The 17808-nt window shown below is 36.5% G+C and overlaps 1 pseudogene; it reads left to right on the top strand.

Annotated features, from left to right (window-relative positions):
- The window catches only part of LOC102190155, a 35055-nt pseudogene extending 19727 nt beyond the window's left edge, over positions 1-15328 (top strand).

Below are 17808 nucleotides of genomic sequence, written 5' to 3'. Positions count from 1 at the left end.
GTTGACATATTTAAGTATCTTTGATCACGGTTTTATTCCCTCATTCTGAAAATAGTGTTATGCCTTCTCAATTACTTTTTGTAATAACGCCTTTTGTAAAATACATCAATATTTTAACAGTATTGATAATCTTGCTATTGTATAAGTTCCTAACCATGTGGTGTCATGTAAAATGACTTTGGAAGCATTCTATCCCTTCTCTAGTTCCTACTGCTAATTTCAGGTGTTCATTTAAGTTTTCCTTGAACATTTATTATAAAATGCTGTAACATAGTAAAGAAAAAAAAATAGCCGAAGTTATCTTGGATGTAGTCTGGGTAAAAGAAAAGGTTGAAATGTGATTAACGTTCAAAGAGTAAGAAAACCTATCTAGTGGTTTAAGTAGGCAATCTTTCCTCGTTACAGTTAATCCATGATTATTAAAAGATACAGATGTAAGATTTTGGTTTACAACTTGAACTCTGTACAGCCCTTCTCAAAATTTGCTGCGAGACATATTGGAATGTACTCTACTTGTAGTAAAACTGGCACAATCTGGTCTCCTTGGTGTTGATAAACTTTGAAAAATGGTGGTTTAAAGACTTGGACTCTTTTCAAGGTGGTCTTAATTTTAGTTTGTTACCCATCATAAAGCATGCCTGGGACTTACTTAACCCTTTTCATTCTTTAACATGAAAATGTAACTGTGGTATAGTAATAAGTATCTTAAATAACATGAAAATATGTACTGTGGTACAGTAGTAAATATCTTAAATGGTATGACCCTAAGTTACTTTACGGTCTCATTTTGTCAGTGGTATTCAAAACTAAGCTTGCAAGTCTGGACTCTTCTGATTTAATAAAATGACTGATTCTGCATAGTTCAAACTGATTGATATTAGACTCAACTCTATAGGAAAATCTAAAAACTAGGAGATGATTAAAGTCTCATATAACCTTAATTCTTATAACTTATCATATGATTTTGAGCTGATTTAGGGGAGGCGAGTTGACATTTAAGGTCGAAAAACCTGTTTGTATACTAGATTGTTTCTAGAGGCACATTTTTTTTTTAATTTGCTATATTGATTGATACTTATTGTATTCTAGAAATTTTGTGGAAGTGTAAATGTACTTGGAGGAAGTCCAGGATATAGAAAATAAAGGCATTCTATTTTTTTTTTTTTTGGTGCCTGTATTTGGTACCAAGAGTCATAACATTAATGTAGAAAAAGAATCCTTTCTTTAATTTTTGGAAATAATATCTACAAACCAAGAGCTCTAGGTACCAGAACACCCTAAGATTGTTTCAACCTCTGTTACTGTGATGCCTTGAAACATGGTCTCCAGAAAATAAATGGGCCCCTGGCATCTATTTCCAACATTTAGCTACCAAAATAGCAAACAATACTAGACATAAAATACATGTGGGTGATATCAGTATCTATGAGTATGTTTAAATAATTTTATATTTTAGGTTAGTGAGAAAACTTGAAGAAAGCTCCTATAAAATATATTGTTCAAGTAATATCACTTGTCAGTTACATTAATGCATAGGAAATACACAAACATGCACAAATAAATAAAAACCTAACAATTTAATACTAGAAGTATAAAATATAAGACACAACAATAAGGTAATAAAAGAAATGTACAAAATATATAACAAATAATGTTTAAATCAAAGTTGAAACCTAAAGCTATGCTTAGTTAGAGATGAAGAGACCAAGTTTGTTAGTCAGCAAATTTTTTTGTTAACTAATAATTTGCTTCAAATAAATAAAAGAAATGTAGTTAAATTATAGATGGAAATTAATACACAAAAACAAAGAAATAAAATCTGTAAAATGGATTAAATAATTCAGGAACCGATAGCTTTAAAAAGGATGAAATGATTACTGATAAATCTATACAATGAAAAGAGAAAAACAAGGAATAACTAAAATGGAATAGCTAAAATATATGTTTGCAACTGCGGGTGTGCATGTGTTTGTATGTGTGACTAAATGTGTGATGGTGAGTCAATGAATTTGAAAGCCTTATAAGAAATTATACTCAAGCAGAGCCAGAATTTCACAAAATTAATCCAATGAAGTACAGATAACTTAATGACTCAATATTCAGAGTAAATAGTCATCAAATCAAAAATTAAAAAAAACAAAAGCACCAACTAATGGTTTCTAAAAGTTAGTAAGATTCAAATTAAATTTATGGACTCTTCCTTATTTCTATGATAAATAACAATTTTCATTTTATAAAGCAGACACATCATGGAAAACATAGGCTGCATTAAGTTTCAGTTCAGTGCAACCACTCAGCTGTGTCCAACCCTTTGGAACCCAATGGACTGCAACATGCCAGTCTTTCCTGTCCATCACCAACACTTGGAGCTTGCTCAACTTCATGTCCATAGAGTCAGTGATGTCATCTAACCATCTCATCCTCTGTCATCCCCTACTCCTCCTGCCTTCAATCTTTCCCAACTTCAGGGTCTTTTCCATACAGTCAGTTCTTTGCATCAGGTGGCCAAAGTATTGGAGTTTCACCTTCAGCATCAGTCCTTCTAGTGAATATTCTGGACTAATTTTCTTTAGGGTTGATTCGTTTGATCTCCTCGCAGTCCAAGGGACTCCCAAGAGTCTTCTCCAACATGACAGTTCAAAAGCATCAATTCTTTGATGCTCAGCTTTTTTATGGTCCAACTCTCACATCCATACCTGACTACTAGAAAAACCATAGCGTTGACTAGATGGACCTTTGTTGGCAAAGTAATGTCTCTGCTTTTTAATATGCTGTCTAGGCTGGTCACATTTTTTCTTCCAAGGAGCAAGCATCTTTTAATTTCATGGCTTTAGTCATCATCTGCAGTGACTTCAGAGCCCAAGAAAATAAAGTCTGTCACAGTTTCCAATGTTTCCCCATCTATTTCTCATGATGTGATAGGACCAGATGACATGATCTTCTTTTTATGAATGCTGAGTTTTAAACCAGCTTTTTTCATTCATTTTTCACTTTCATCAAGAGGTTCTTTAGTTCTTTGCTTTCTGCCATAAGGGTGATGCCATCTGCATATCTGAGGTTATTTATATTTCTCCAGACAATCTTGATTCTAGCTTGTGTTTCATCCAGCCATGCATTTCACATGATGTAATCTGCATATAAGTTAAATGAGCAGGGTGACAATATACATCTTTGATATACTCCTTTCCCAATTTGGAACCAGTCTGTTTTTCCATGTCTGGTTCTACCTGTTGCTTCTTGATGTGCATACAGATTTCTCAGGAGGCAGGTAAAGTGGTCTGATATTCCCATCTCTTGAAGAATTTTCCTCAGTTTGTTGTGATCCACGCAGTCAAAGGCTTCAGCATAGCAAATAAAGCAGAAGTTGATGTTTTTCTGGAACTCTATTGCTTTCTCTATGGTCCAGTGGATGTTAGCAATTTGATCTCTTGTTCTGCCTTTTCTAAGTCCAGCTGGAACACTTGGAAGATCTCGTTCATGAACTATTAAAGCCTGCTGCTGCTGCTGCTAAGTCGTTTCAGTCGTGTCCAATTCTGTGCGACCCCGTAGATGGCAGCCCATCAGGCTCCACCGTCCCTGGGATTCCCCAGGCAAGAACCCTGGGGTGGGTTGCCATTTCCTTCTCCAATGCATCAAGGTGGAACTTGAAAGTGAAGTCGCTCAGTCGCAACCCCATGGACTGCAGCCCACCAGGCTCCTCTGTCCATGGGATTTTCCAGGCGAGAGTACTGGAGTGGGTTGCCATTGCCCTCTCCATATTAAAGCCTAGCCTGGAGAATTTTGACATTACTTTGCTACCATGTGAGATTAGTGAAATTGTGCAGTAGTTTGAACATTCTTTGCCATTGCCTGTTTTGGGGACTGGAATGAAACCTCACCTTTTCCAGTCTTGTCACTGCTGAGTTTTTCAAATTTTCTAGCATATTGAGGGCAGCACTTTCACAGCATCATCTTTCAGGATTTGAAACAGTGTAGCTTGCATTCCATAACCTCCACTAGCTTTGTTCATAGTGATGTTTCCTAAGGCCCACTTGACTTTGCATTCCAGTATGTCTGGCTTTAGGTGAGTGATCACATCATCATGGTTATCTGGGTCATGAAGATTTTTTTTGTATAGTATTTCTATGCATTCTTGCCACCTCTTCTTAATATCTTCTGCTCCTGTTAGGTACATACTGTTTCTATCCTTTATTGTACCCATCTTTGCATGAAATGTTCCCTTCATAACTCTAATTTTCTTGAAGAGGTCTCTAGTCTTTCCCATTCTATTGTTTCCCTCTATTTCTTTCATTGATCACTGAGGAAGTCTTTCCTTTCTCTCCTCATTATTCTTTGGAACTCTTCATTCAGATGGGTATATCTTTCCTTTTCTCCTTTACCTTTAGATTCTCTGTTCTCAGCTATTTTTTAAGGCCTCCTCAGACAGCGATTTTGCCTTTTTGCATTTCTTTTTCTTGTGGATTGTCTTGATCACTGCCTCCTATACAATGTCCTGAACCTCCATCCATAGGTCTTCAGGTACTCTGTCTATCAGATCTAATCCCTTGAATCTGTTTGTCACTTCGACTGTGTGATCGCCAAGGGATTTGACTTAAGTCATACATGAATAATCTAGTATTTTTCCCTACTTTCTTTAAGTCTGAAATTTGCAGTAAGGAGTTCATGATTTGAATCAGAGTCAGCCCCTGGTCTTGTTTGTGTTGACAGTATAGAGCTTCTCCATCTTTGACTGCAAAGAATATAATAAATCTGATTTTGTTATTGACCATCTGGTGATGTCCATGTGTAGAGTTGTCTCTCGTGTTGTGGGAAGAGGGTGCTTATTGTGACCAGTGCATTCCCTTGGCAAAATTCTGTTAGTCTTTGACCTGCTTAATTCTGTACTCCAAGGCCAAACGTGCCTGTTACACTGGGTATGCCTTGAATTTCTACTTTTGCATTCCAGGCCCCAATGATGAAAAGGACATCTTATTTTTGGTTTCAGTTATAGAAGATCTTGTAGGTCATCATAGAACCATTCAACTTCAGCTTCTTTGGCATTCATGGTTTTGCCATAGACTTGGCTTACTGTGATACTCAATGGTTTGATTTGGAACTGAGCAGAGATCATTCTGTAATTTTTGTGTTTGCACCCAAGTTCCGCACTTTGAACTCTTTTGTTGACCATGAGGGCTAGTCCATTTCTTCTAAGGGATTCTTGCCCACTGTAATAGATATAATGGTTATCTCAACCAAATTTGTCCATTCCAGTCAATTTTGCATCACTGATTCCTAAAATGCTGGTGTTTACTCTCACCATTTCCTGTTTGACCACTTCCAATATATATTGATTCATGGACCTAACATTTCAGGTTCCTATGCCATATTGTTCTTTGCAGTATTAATTTTAAGCAATCTTAATTCTAAGCTGAATAACTCTAAAATATTTAAGCTAAGTCATATTTATGAACATAGATATTGTCTTAAAAAATATTAGCAAGCAAATTTCAGGTGGCCATAAGAGATATATGGCCTATATTCATGTTTTCTTTAAAATGGAATAAATTTTATGTTAATACTGTTCATAATTCCAATAAGTTAAAGCTATACACTTGGATTGAAACTTTCATCAAAAAAATTTACACAAAATTTCACTTGATTAAATCAACCAACCAACCTCTTAAAAATTTTTAATTATATTAATAAGAAATTTATGTATGGCATACATATTAACCATAAAGATATACATATTATCCATACCAGGACTAAGGAAACAATGCACACAAATACCACAGACTGACTTACACAAGAGAAATGTATTTTCTCATAATTCTGGAAGCTGGAAGTATAAGATCGAGGTGCTGGCAATATTGATTTCTGATACAACCTCTCCCCTTGGCTTAAAGACACTTTTACTGTATTGACATACAGCCTTTGCTCCGTGTGTGCTTGTGGTGTCTCCCTCCCTCTTCTTATATGACAGCAATACTACCATTAGGGGTGCCACCCTTTGACCTCTTTTCACTTTAATTACTACCTTCAAGGCATTATGTCCAAATACAATCATAATGGGGGACAGGGCTTAAGCATATAAATTTTTGTTTTGGGCACACTCTCTACAAAATGTTCAGCCACAGAACTTTTACTTGATTTGGTTTGCTCATATTTAAAATACTAAGAAATGTAACAGAAAAAATGTTTATTTTCATCACTCAAAAATATTTATATTTTCAAACAATTGATATGGATAAAATATAAAGTATTGACTGAAGGGAATATCAAAATTCAAAACTCAAAAGTTGCAATTCTTGAGTATCTCTTTATTTTTAGATACATATATACTTGTCATATCTTTTTGATAAATTGACACTTTTATCAATGTATGATGTCCTTCTTTGTCCCTTGTACTATTATTTGACTTAAATTCTATTTCTTATGATACTGGTATAGCCTGTCTGGCTCTCATTTAGTTACTATTTGTATGTAATATTGTATTTCAACCTTTCACTTTCCATTTATTTTGTGTCTTTAAATAAAATATGTGTCCTTTGAACACAGCAAATAGTCAGGCCATGCTTATTTTTTTAATCCCTTTCAATAATCTCTGTCTTATATTGGAGATTTTTATCCTTTACATTTAATCACTGATATGGAAATACTTCTGCCATTTTGCTATTGGTTTTCTATATATATCATATAATTTGTTGCTTTCCAATTCCTTAATTATTTTCTCCTTTTGTGTTTATTTTTTTAGTGTACAATTTTGTTTTTCAATTCCTTTCATATCTATATTAAAATTATTTTCTAGCAGCTATGTTAGAGATTACAATTAGCTTCTTACATTTATAGTAAATTGTTTGGTTTAATAGTACCCTAGCTTCAGTGGTATATGAAAACTGAACTCTTACATAGATGCATGATTCTTGACTTTTTTTTTGTCATCATGAATTACATGTTTATACATTATATACCCATTAAAATAAGTTTATATCTATTTTATCCATTGGTCCTTTAAATCATATAAGTACAAGTGGAGAGATTTTAAACAAGAAATATTATAATGATTGATTTTGGACTTAGTTATGTAATTTTCTCTGCCAGTATTCTTTATTTCTTTGTATGCCTTCAAGTTACTGTAAAGTGTGCTTGTTTTTATACCCTAAAGTCTCCCTTTTGCATTTTTATATGATAGGTCTACAAACAACTGATTCTTTGAACTTTTGTTATCTGGAATTTTTTTTTTTAACTGCAGTGATGTCTGAGGAAGGCTTACAAAAAGTGGAGAAAAGAAGAGAGGGTAAAGGTAAAGAATAAAAGGAAAGATATACCCATCTGAATGTAGAGTTTCAAAGAACAGCAAGGAGAGAAAAGAAAGATCAATTCCTCAGTGATCAAAGTAAAGAAATAGAGGAAAACAATAGAATGGGAAAGAGTAGAGATCTCTCAAGAAAGTTAGAGATACGAAGGGAACATTTCATGCAAAGATGGGCACAATAAAGGACAGAAATGGTATAGACCTAACAGAAGCAGAAAATGTTAAGAAGAGGTGTCAAGAACATAAAAGAACTATACAAAAAATCTTAATGACCTAGATAGCCATGATGGTGTGATCACTCATCTACAGCCAGAAATCCTGGAGTCAGAAGTCAGCTGGGTCTTAGGAAATAAGCTAGTGGAGATGATGGAATTTGAGCTGAGCTATTTCAAGTCTTAAAAGATGATGCTGTGAAGGGCTGCACTCAATATGCCAGCAAATTTGGAAAAATCAGCAGTGGCCACAGGAATAGAAAAGGTCAGTTTTCATTCCAACTCCAAAGACAGGCAATGCCGAAGAATATTCAAACTACCACACAATTGCATTCATCTCACAAGCTAGGAAACTAGTCTCAAAATTCTCCAAGCAAGGCTTCAACATTTCATGAACTTAGAAATTCCAGATGTTGAAGCTGGATTTAGAAAAGGCAGGGGAACCAGAAATCAAATCACCAACATCTGTTAGATCATAGACAAAGCAAGAGAGTTCCAGAAAAACATCTATTTCTGCTTTATTGACTATGCCAAAGCCTTTGACTGCATGGATCACGACAAACTGTGGAAAATTCTTCAAGAGATAGGAATACCAGATCACCTTGCCTGCCTCCTGAGAAATCTGTATGCATGTCAAGAAGCAACAGTTAGAACTGGGCATGGAACAATAGACTAGTTCAAAATTGAGAAAGAAGTATGTCACCCTGCTTATTTAACTATACACTGAGTACATTGTGCAAAATGCTGGGCTGGATGTAGCACAAGCTGGAATCAAGATTGCTGGGAGAAATATCAATAACCTCAGATAGGCAGATATGACACCACCCTTATGACAGAAAGTGAAGAAGAACTAAAGAGCCTCTTGATGAAAGTGAAAGAGGAGAGTGGAAAAGCTGGCTTAAAATTTGACAGTCAAAAAAAAAAAAAATCATGGCATCCGGTCCCATCACTTTATGGCAAATAGATGGGGAAACAGTGACAGACTTTATTTTCTTGGGCTCCAAAATCACTGCAGATGGTGACTAAAGCCATGAAATTAAAAGGTTCCTTCTTGCTCCTTGGAAGAAAAGCTATGACCAACCTAGACAGCCTATTAAATAATAGAGACATTACTTTGCCAACAAAGGTCCATCTAGTTCGGACCATAACAAAAGCTGAATACCGAAGAACTGTGATGTTGCAGAAGACTCTTGAGAGTCTCTTGGACTGCAAGGAGATCAAGCTAGTTAATTCTAAAGGAAAGCAGTCCTGAATATTCTTTGGAAGGATGGATGCTGAAGGTGAATCTACAATACTTTGGCTACCTGATGAGAAGAGCTGACCCTGGAAAAGACCCTGATGCTGGGAAAGACTGAAGGCAGGAGGAGAAGGGAGTGACAGAAGATGAGATGACTGGACAGCATCACCAACTATATGGGCATGAGTTTGAGCAAGCTCCGGGAGTTGGTATTGCACAGGGAATCCTGGCCTGCTGCAGTCCATGGAGTCACACAGAGTCAGACATTACTGAGTGACTGAATCAAACTGATATATGTATATAACATACATACATGCAAATATATATATATATATGTATATATATACACATATATATATAACTCTTGCCTGGAAAACCTCATGGATGGAGGAGCTTGGTGGGCTGCAGTCCATGGGGTCGCTAAGAGTCAGACACAACTGGGCGACTTCACTCTCACTTTTCACTTTCATGCATTGGAGAAGGAAATGGCAACCTACTCCAATGTTCTTGCCTGGAGAATCCCAGGGACGGGGGAGCCTGGTGGGCTGCCGTCTGTGGGGTCGCACAGAGTCGGACACGACTGAAGCAACTTAGCAGCAGAAGCTGCATGTATATATGTATATGTGTATATATATATATATGTATGTATATGTATATATATGTGTATATATATATATAAAGTGAAGTGAAGTTGCTCAGTCGTGCCCAAATCATTCGTGACCCCATGGATTGTAGCCCACCAGGCTCCTCAGTCCATGGGATTTTCCAGGCATGAATACTGGAATGGACTGCCGTTTCCTTCTCCAGAGGATCTTCCTGACCCAGGAATTGAACCTGGGTATCCTGCATTGTAGGCAGACGCTTTACTGTCTGAGCTACCAAGGAAGCCCATATGTATATATATTCTTTTTCAGATTATTTTTCATTACAAGTTATTGCAAGATATTGAGTATAGTTCCATATGCCATAAACCGTTGTAATTTCATGTTGATTTTTAAATTTTGTTCATCAGATGTGGAATTCAGTCAGTTATTTTGTTGTTATTGTTGTTTTTTCACAGTTTAGGAATGCCACCCTTCAACGTTCTTGGCTCCGTCATTTTTGCTAAGAATTTGCACTTAATATTGGCAACAAATTTTTTAATAATAAGTAGCTTCTCTTCTTTTGATTTCAGGGTGCTCTCTTTTTCTTTAGACAGTTCAAATTGTGTATCTCATTGTGGATACTGTTTTATTCATTTTTCTTGGAGTTCATCACGTATCCTCTTTGTGTAAAATCATGTCTTCCATCACATTTGGGAAGTTTTCATCTATTGTATCTTCACATACTCTGTCAGTTTCTCCTCTCTCACTGAGACTCCTACTCTGCATATATCAGTAAATTTGATGATGTCTTACAAGCCTTTTATTGCTCTGTGTGTGTGTGTGCGCGTGTGTGTGTGTGTGTGTGTTTTCTACATACATCTCAACTTTTTCTTTCTTTCTTTTTTTTAAGCTCTGTTAGTTTTTCTTTCTGCTCCTGTGACTGGATAGCTTCAATTGATCTCTCTTATATATACATTTTTGTGTTCCTTAAATCTCTTGTTGAAATTCTCTGGTGATTTTTATTTTACTAAACAATATTTCAAAGTGCTCCAACTATTTTTGAGTTTCCTTCTTGATTTTATATTTATTTTATTACTATAAGCCTTTTACTTTTTTCAAGAGTTAAACAAAAAATTCTGATACTTTTTGTGTACTATTATTTTGTAGAGAGAAAAACCTATGCCACAATTTTGTACATTTTATTCTTTACAGCTCCAGAATTTTGGTTCAGTTCGTTTTTTATAGTTTCTGTGTCTTTATTGATATCATGATTCCTGAGGCATTAATTGCATAATATCCGTTAGCTATGTGCATAGTTCCATTTACGTCTGTGACTGTAACACAGTAGAGTCTTAGAGTCTGTTTCTAGCAAGTCCAATGTCTATGCTTGCACAGAGACAATTTTGGTTAAATTTCCTATGTGTGGGGCATACTTTTTGTTGTTGTTGTTACATGCTTCATTATTTTTTGTTGGAACTTGAACATTTTAAATAGTATGACTTGTTAATTCTGGTGATTATATTCTTCTGCCACTTTAAAATTTTTTTTGTTCTTGCTTTTTCTGCTTTGTAATTGGTTGGATTTTCAGTGAGTTTTCTAGTCTACGATTGTAAAGAATGTATTCATTGATATGTGTGGACTGCAGTCTCTCTTCTTTTATCTTCTGATTTGACAGATGCCCTTGAATGTTTAGAGACAAAAATAAAATCCCCAGTTCTCTTAGTCTTTGCACATTGGCCCTGTGTTGCAACACTCCTTTAACACTAAGATGGCTAGTTACAGACCTTGCTTAGTCTTCACTTTCTGTTTGTGCAGAGCCTAAAATCAGCCTGAGGTAAAAATTTAGCGCCGTCCCAGATTCTTTTGTTTTTTTGTTTTTAACAAAAACCTTCCCCTGGGCATGCACATGGCTTCCTATATTCCCCAATACTCATATGAGATTTTCAATTCCATAATTCTTCAAAGACCCTTTCTCCACAAATTTTCCTCTCAGGCTTTTGGCAGTTTTTTATTGTCCCTCAAATTGCAATCATGTGCTCTAGGCAGCAGTGGGTTTTTTACTTGCCTTCCATGGTTTTTGAGAAATGCCCTCTGTCTAGCCACTTTTCTGCCCTGAGAAAGTTCTCGATCAGGTGAAGCAGAGGCACATGCTTTCATCAGTCCTACAAGTAAGTGTTAGAATAAAACAGATAAAAATAACTATTTGAGAACAAGATCAACTTTCCTTCCTCCAGAACAAGGGACCAGAATGCCAAACTGGAATATTGGTTGCCATTTCAAGACCATCTTGGAGACAGGAGTGAGGTAGGACAAAGGCAAGTACTTCAAAACTCCCCAACTATTTTTAAGTTGATTAGGTGTTTACTTGGCTGCTATAAGCCTTTGTGGCTTCCCTCGTGGCTCAGTGGTAAAGAATCTGCCTGCAATTGGAGAGGCAGGTTTGATCCTTCAGTCAGAAAGATCCCCTGGAGAAAGAAATGGCAATCCACTCCAGTATTCTTGCCTGGGAAATCTCATGGACAGAGGAGCCTGGTGGGATATACTCCACAGGGTTGCAAGAGTCAGACATGAATTAGTGACTAAACAACAAAAATAAGCTTTTGACTTTTTTTTTTTTTAATTAAGAGTTAAAAAAAAAAAGTAAGTCTGACAGTTTTCATTCACTTTAACTCTGTTTTTAGAGGAACAACCCCTTTGGAACTACCTACTCCACCATATTCATTGACATCAGACACAAACTGCTAGCATATTTTTACATTAAAAATAAATCTAATATTATTTGAGTGAAATTTTCATACATTCTCTCATATTTGTATAAGGTGTGTGTGTGTGTCTGTCAATGTGTGTCATCAGATTTCTTTCTTCAGTCTTCAGTTTCTAATGTATTCCTAGAGAATTATTTTACTTACACATTTTTCCTGAAGGCAACTATATCATTCAAAGACTAAACAGAAAGTCAGATTATATAATTTTCCTTATTAATTTTTATTAGAGTATAATTAATTTACAATGTTGTGTAAGTTTCTGCTGTACAGCAAAGTGAATCAACTCTCTCTCTCTCTCTCTCTCTCTCTATATATATATATATATACATATATATATATATATACACACACACACACACACATATATCCACTTTTTAAAGATAACTTTTCCCTTATAGGTCATTACAGAGTATTGAACAGAGTTCCCTGTACTATAGAGTAGGTTCTTATTAGTGTCAATTTTATATATAGTAGTGTGTGCAAATCAATCCCAATCTCCCAATTTATCCCTCCTTCTTCCTTTCCCCCTTGGTAACCATATTTGCTTTCTACACCTGTGAATCTATTTTATAAATAAATTCATTTGTACCATATTTTTAGATTCTACATATATGTGATATCATATGACATTTACTTTTCTCTGTCTGACTTATTTCACTCAGTATGACAATCTGTAGATCCCTCCATATCACTGCTACTGACAATATTTTTTTTTATGGCTTAGTAATATGCCACCATATATAACATGTACATTTTTATCCATTCATCTGTCAATAGCCATTTTTGCTGCTTTCATGTTCTGGTTATTGTAAATAGTGCTTCAGTGAACAATTAGGGTACATTTAAATTGTTTCTGGAACAATATATTTATAATCTCACATTTTCACTTGAGCATAGGTCTGTTCAACATAGAACTGAATTTTCATAAAGTTTACTTTGCTTCACATTTTATGCCAAAGTCTAGATAATTAAAATAAAGAAATAGGCATAAGAAAAGAGGATGTTATTTAACATCTGAGGAATTCCATAATTAGAAATTCTAAGTTTCAGTTTTATTTTCTTGTTTATCTTTTCAGGATTATTTTCAAATATACCAATTTATTGCTTGCAATTTTCCTAAGGTAGCCAGACTGTTGAGGACAAAATATGAAAAATATAGAATGTAATAATTTGCAATGTCTATTATTATGAAATTCAAATTCAAACACACAAAGGGATTTATTTCCATATAATATTGTGAGCAATACAGATAGATATATGTACAGGATTCTATGGAACCACAGATCAACACTTTACATAATGATATTTAAAGCAATACTGATTAATAGACTACTTGAAAGGTGATAACTTGGATTATTGAAACATCCTTATAGGAAATGGCATGAGAAAAGCCACAGAGATACAAATAAAATTAAGTTTATATAAAAAGAAACTATCATTAGAGAGAGAATTGAAAGTGGACCATTGATAGTGGTTATAAAAAGAATTAGAATTGTAAACATAGTAGAGCTTCCCAAGTAGTGCAGTGGTAAAGAATCTGCCTGCCAATACCAGAGACACAGGAGACTCAAGTTTGATCCCTGGATGGGGAAGATTCCCTGGAGGAGGAAATGGCAACCCACTCTAGTATTCTTGCCTGGGTAATCCCATGGACAGAGGTAGACTAGAGTCCCTGCATTTGCAAAGAGTCAGACACAACTGAGTGACTAAGCATGCGTGTTCGTCCTCTAGGTAGTTATCATCAGAAGAAAAAGAATACTTCAGAAAGATTCTTTATATCTTCCTAAATTAACCTTGTTTATCTGTTACTTGAAGTGCAGATGCAGAATGGTAATTATTGGAGGAATAAGAACTGAGACATAAAGGTCATTGTCTGCTTTAATTTTAACACGACATGCTCACTAGAGCTCTGGATAAAGATAACTTCCTCATCAGGATTTGCTAGAGAATAACTGCAATTATGTGTCTGAGGAGACACAATTGAGTGGCAGCTTTGGTCAATGACACAAACAGAGTGAGAGCTTGAGAGCTCATTACTGTGTGTTATCATATGTGTGATTCTGTCTTCCTTTCAATTTGTTTAAGAAAAAAAGTGATTCATTTTTACCTTTGGATTTTTATTTTAAGATCTTTGGTATAATTTCACTTAAATTTCCCCCTTAAATTACTGAAGATAACACAGGAGTAAAATACAATATTGAATGTGTATAAGAGGACAAAAAGACATATAATGAAAAATAAAACATTTTATCAACTACATTCTTACAATAACTTAAAAGTAAGAATAATACCTTTATCTTATAATTATTCCTGGTGATTTTTATTCTATTTCTTGTGGATATTCTACATTTTGAACCATATATATTTGAACCATAAAAAAGTACATGATTGGCCAGTGGGTAAGTATTTGCTGAGACAAGGTATGTAATCTGCAGCCATTCATTCAGGGCGTGTTGCCCAGTTCTGGTAGCCACAGAAGGGCCGGAACAGTCTTGGCCTTTCTCCTAGCACCACCAGCCAGAGGAAAGAGGGTTTTGACACTTGGAAATCTCAGCTGAGCTGAAGGGAAGGGAGTCTGTGGCGATGGAGTCTAGTCTGGGTAGGATAGTTTTTTAAAAAATGGTATTGGGGTACTTTCTTGGTAAAACTTTCAGGCCTCACTGGCCATTGGAAGATTTTTTGGACCCAAGTCCTGTGCATTTTCTAGTCTCTAGATATAAGGCCTAATTTCATTCATTTTGGAGGGGGTTTAGTCTATTCATGCTCCATTTCATAGATTCAAATGGTCAGAAGAGTTAAATCCCTTTGTGACTTCTGACCTAAGCAAGAACAAAAAACCACATTTCAATGCGCCTTCCCCTATTCACAGGAAAATTATGTCTTCTCCTCTTTCTAAAGAGCTGAGACAGAAGTAAAAGGTTCAATCCTTGCCCTTCTAAAAGGATAATGAAATTCAGAAAGTACAAGTTGTAGGAGGGCACTACAAAAGGCAGCAAATTGGCAAAGCAATCCAGGTTTACAGGAAGAAATGTGTCAACTACACTGAAGAAATGCAGTAGGAGAAGGCTAATGGTACAACTCTCTATGTGGGCATTCACTCCAGCAAGGAGGTTAACACTAGACTAAAACCAGACAAAGACTGCAAAAAGATCCTGGAAGGGAAAGCCAAATCTGGCCAAGTAGGAAAATAAAAGGGCAAATATGAGGAAGAAACAATTGAGAAGATGCAGGAATAAAGTCATATTGTCAACAGCTCTCATTAAAAACTGTTGAAATTATTTAAAAACATGCATGACTGTCCTTTTCATTAGAAATAATTAAATTTTAGTTCAGTTCAGTCACTCAGCCATGTCTGACTATTTGCATCATAATGGATGGCAGCACACAGGCTTCCTTGTCCATCACCATCTCCTGGAGCTTTCTCAGACTCATGTCCATCAAGTTGGTAATGCCATCAAACCATCTCATCCTCTGTTGTCCGCTTCTCCTCCTGCCTTCAATCTTTCCCATCAGTGTCTTTTCCAAAGAGTCAGTTCTTTGCATCAAGTGGCCAAACCATTGGAGCTTCAGCTTCAGCATCAGTCCTTCCAGTGAATATTTAGGACTGATTTCCTTTAGGATGGACTGATTGGATGTCCTTGCAGTCCAAGAGTCTTCAACAACACAGTTCAAAAGCATCATGGAGCCAAAACATCATGTTTCCATTGTTTCCTGCCGGAGTCCAGCCCTGGTGGATCCAGGGTAATTCGAAGCGGGGATGGAGTCAGCGAGGAGAGATTTATTTAGTTAGAGATATAAAGAGAGATTAGGAAAGAATAGTGTAGTAGGAAAATTAGTGGAGAAAAGAGGCTGAAAAACTTGGTTTACACAGGAGACCAATAAAGTTCCAAGACAAGGAACTTGCACTATCTACGTAGGCCACCGGCACCCAGTTGAATAGTGGAGGATGCCCCACCTTGGGCTCCCTCTCACGTGGGTCTTAGAAGCCAGGGCAAATAAGTAGACATGGAGATCCTCTGTGCTTCAGATGGGAATTCAGCCTGAAAGCAGAGAAAAGAACGACATGGGGGAGCCAAGCATTGGTGCAAGACCCACAACTTTATTTTCAAAAGCAGCTTATATACCCCAAGTTGTACATAAAGAAATAATGGAATATGCAGAGTTATGCAGGGGCAGCAGTCCTGACCCTTATTGAGACCAGGCTTTCTTTTTGCATACCTTCCCGTATACAAAAGGTCTCAGGTGGTTTTACATCATCTTCTGGCCTGGGGGCCTGTTAACATTTTTATGGCTCTTTTCCTAGATAAATGTCTATCAACCAGAAAACTCATTTTCCCTTGAAGTGTTTTTTCTTTAATCTGCATCACCCTCAAAGTACTAAATAAAGTTACATTCCTGTAGAACAAAGGTGCACTGAGTTATAACAAAGAAAGTACTTAACTCAAAGATCTAATGTTGCTAATACCAGGGCTACTACCTGTTTTTTCTACATACCAACTATATCAACAAATAAAAGAAATGAAAACTTGGCAGCAAGTATTGGCTCAACAATGAAACCCTTAATCAGTCCTATTCTAATGATTTTGACTCCTCAGAAGCCCCTATAGTCCTAGAATGTTTTACGCTTCAGGTGCCTCTCACTGTCGGGAGGCCAAAAACAATCACATATGCAGCTGTAAGAGTCTGGACAAACCTGTCAGCTTTGGTGGCTAGCAAGCCATCAGAGGGGTTTTTGGATTGAAATACTCTTATTATGCCCAGGAGACTTATTATCTACAAGCTCTAAATTTACTTTTTCTAGAAAAAGGTGGTGGGGGGACAGCCCCCTGTTAATGTCAGAGGAGTAGGTGGAAAGCATAACACAGTAAAGCAGGCAGATTCTGGTTTAGGGGGTAGATGCTCAAGAAAATTCAGGGGGACCCCTGAGGCCTGATCCCGCCTTTGCGTTTTGTCAGGCCTCTTTCCTCATGACCTTTGCCACGGGCGGGATTCCCCATGCTGGCTTCTGGCAGTTTCCCCATCTACTTGCTATGAAGTGATGGGACTAGATGCCATGATTTAGTTTTCTGAATGTTGAGTTTTAAGCTAACTTTTTCACTCTCTTCTTTCACTTTCATCAAGAGGCTCTTTAGTTCTTCTTCACTTTCTGTCATAAGGGTGGTGTCATCTGCATATTGCGGAAAGAAATGGCAACCCACTCCAGTGTTCTTGCCTGGAGAATCCCAGGGATGGGGGAGCCTGGTGGGCTGCCATCTATAGGGTCGCACAGAGTTAGACACGACTGAAGTGACTTAGCAGCAGCAGCATCTGCATATATGAGGTTATTGATATTTCACCTGGAAATTTTGATTCCAGCTTGTACTTCCTCCAGCCAAGCATTTCACATGATGTAATCTGCATATAAGTTAAATAAGCAGGGTGACAGTATACAGCCTTGATATACTCCTTTCCAAATTAGGAACCAGTCTGTTTTTCCATGATCAGTTCTATCTGTTGCTTCTTGATCTGCATACAGATTTCTCAGGAGGCAGGTAAGGTGGTCTGATATTCCCATTTCTTAGAGAATTTTCCACAGTTTGTTGTGATCCACCCAGTCAAAGGCTTTGGTATAGTCAATAAAGCAGAAATAGATTATTTCCTGGAACTCTCTTCCTTTGTCTATGGTCCAGCAGCTGTTGGCAATTTGACATCTGTTTCCTCTGCCTTTTCTAAATCC

The sequence above is a fragment of the Capra hircus genome, chromosome 16 (assembly GCF_001704415.2).
Source record: "Capra hircus breed San Clemente chromosome 16, ASM170441v1, whole genome shotgun sequence".
In the NCBI taxonomy this organism is placed as follows: domain Eukaryota; kingdom Metazoa; phylum Chordata; class Mammalia; order Artiodactyla; family Bovidae; genus Capra; species Capra hircus.
This window is presented reverse-complemented; position numbering and strand designations above follow the sequence as displayed.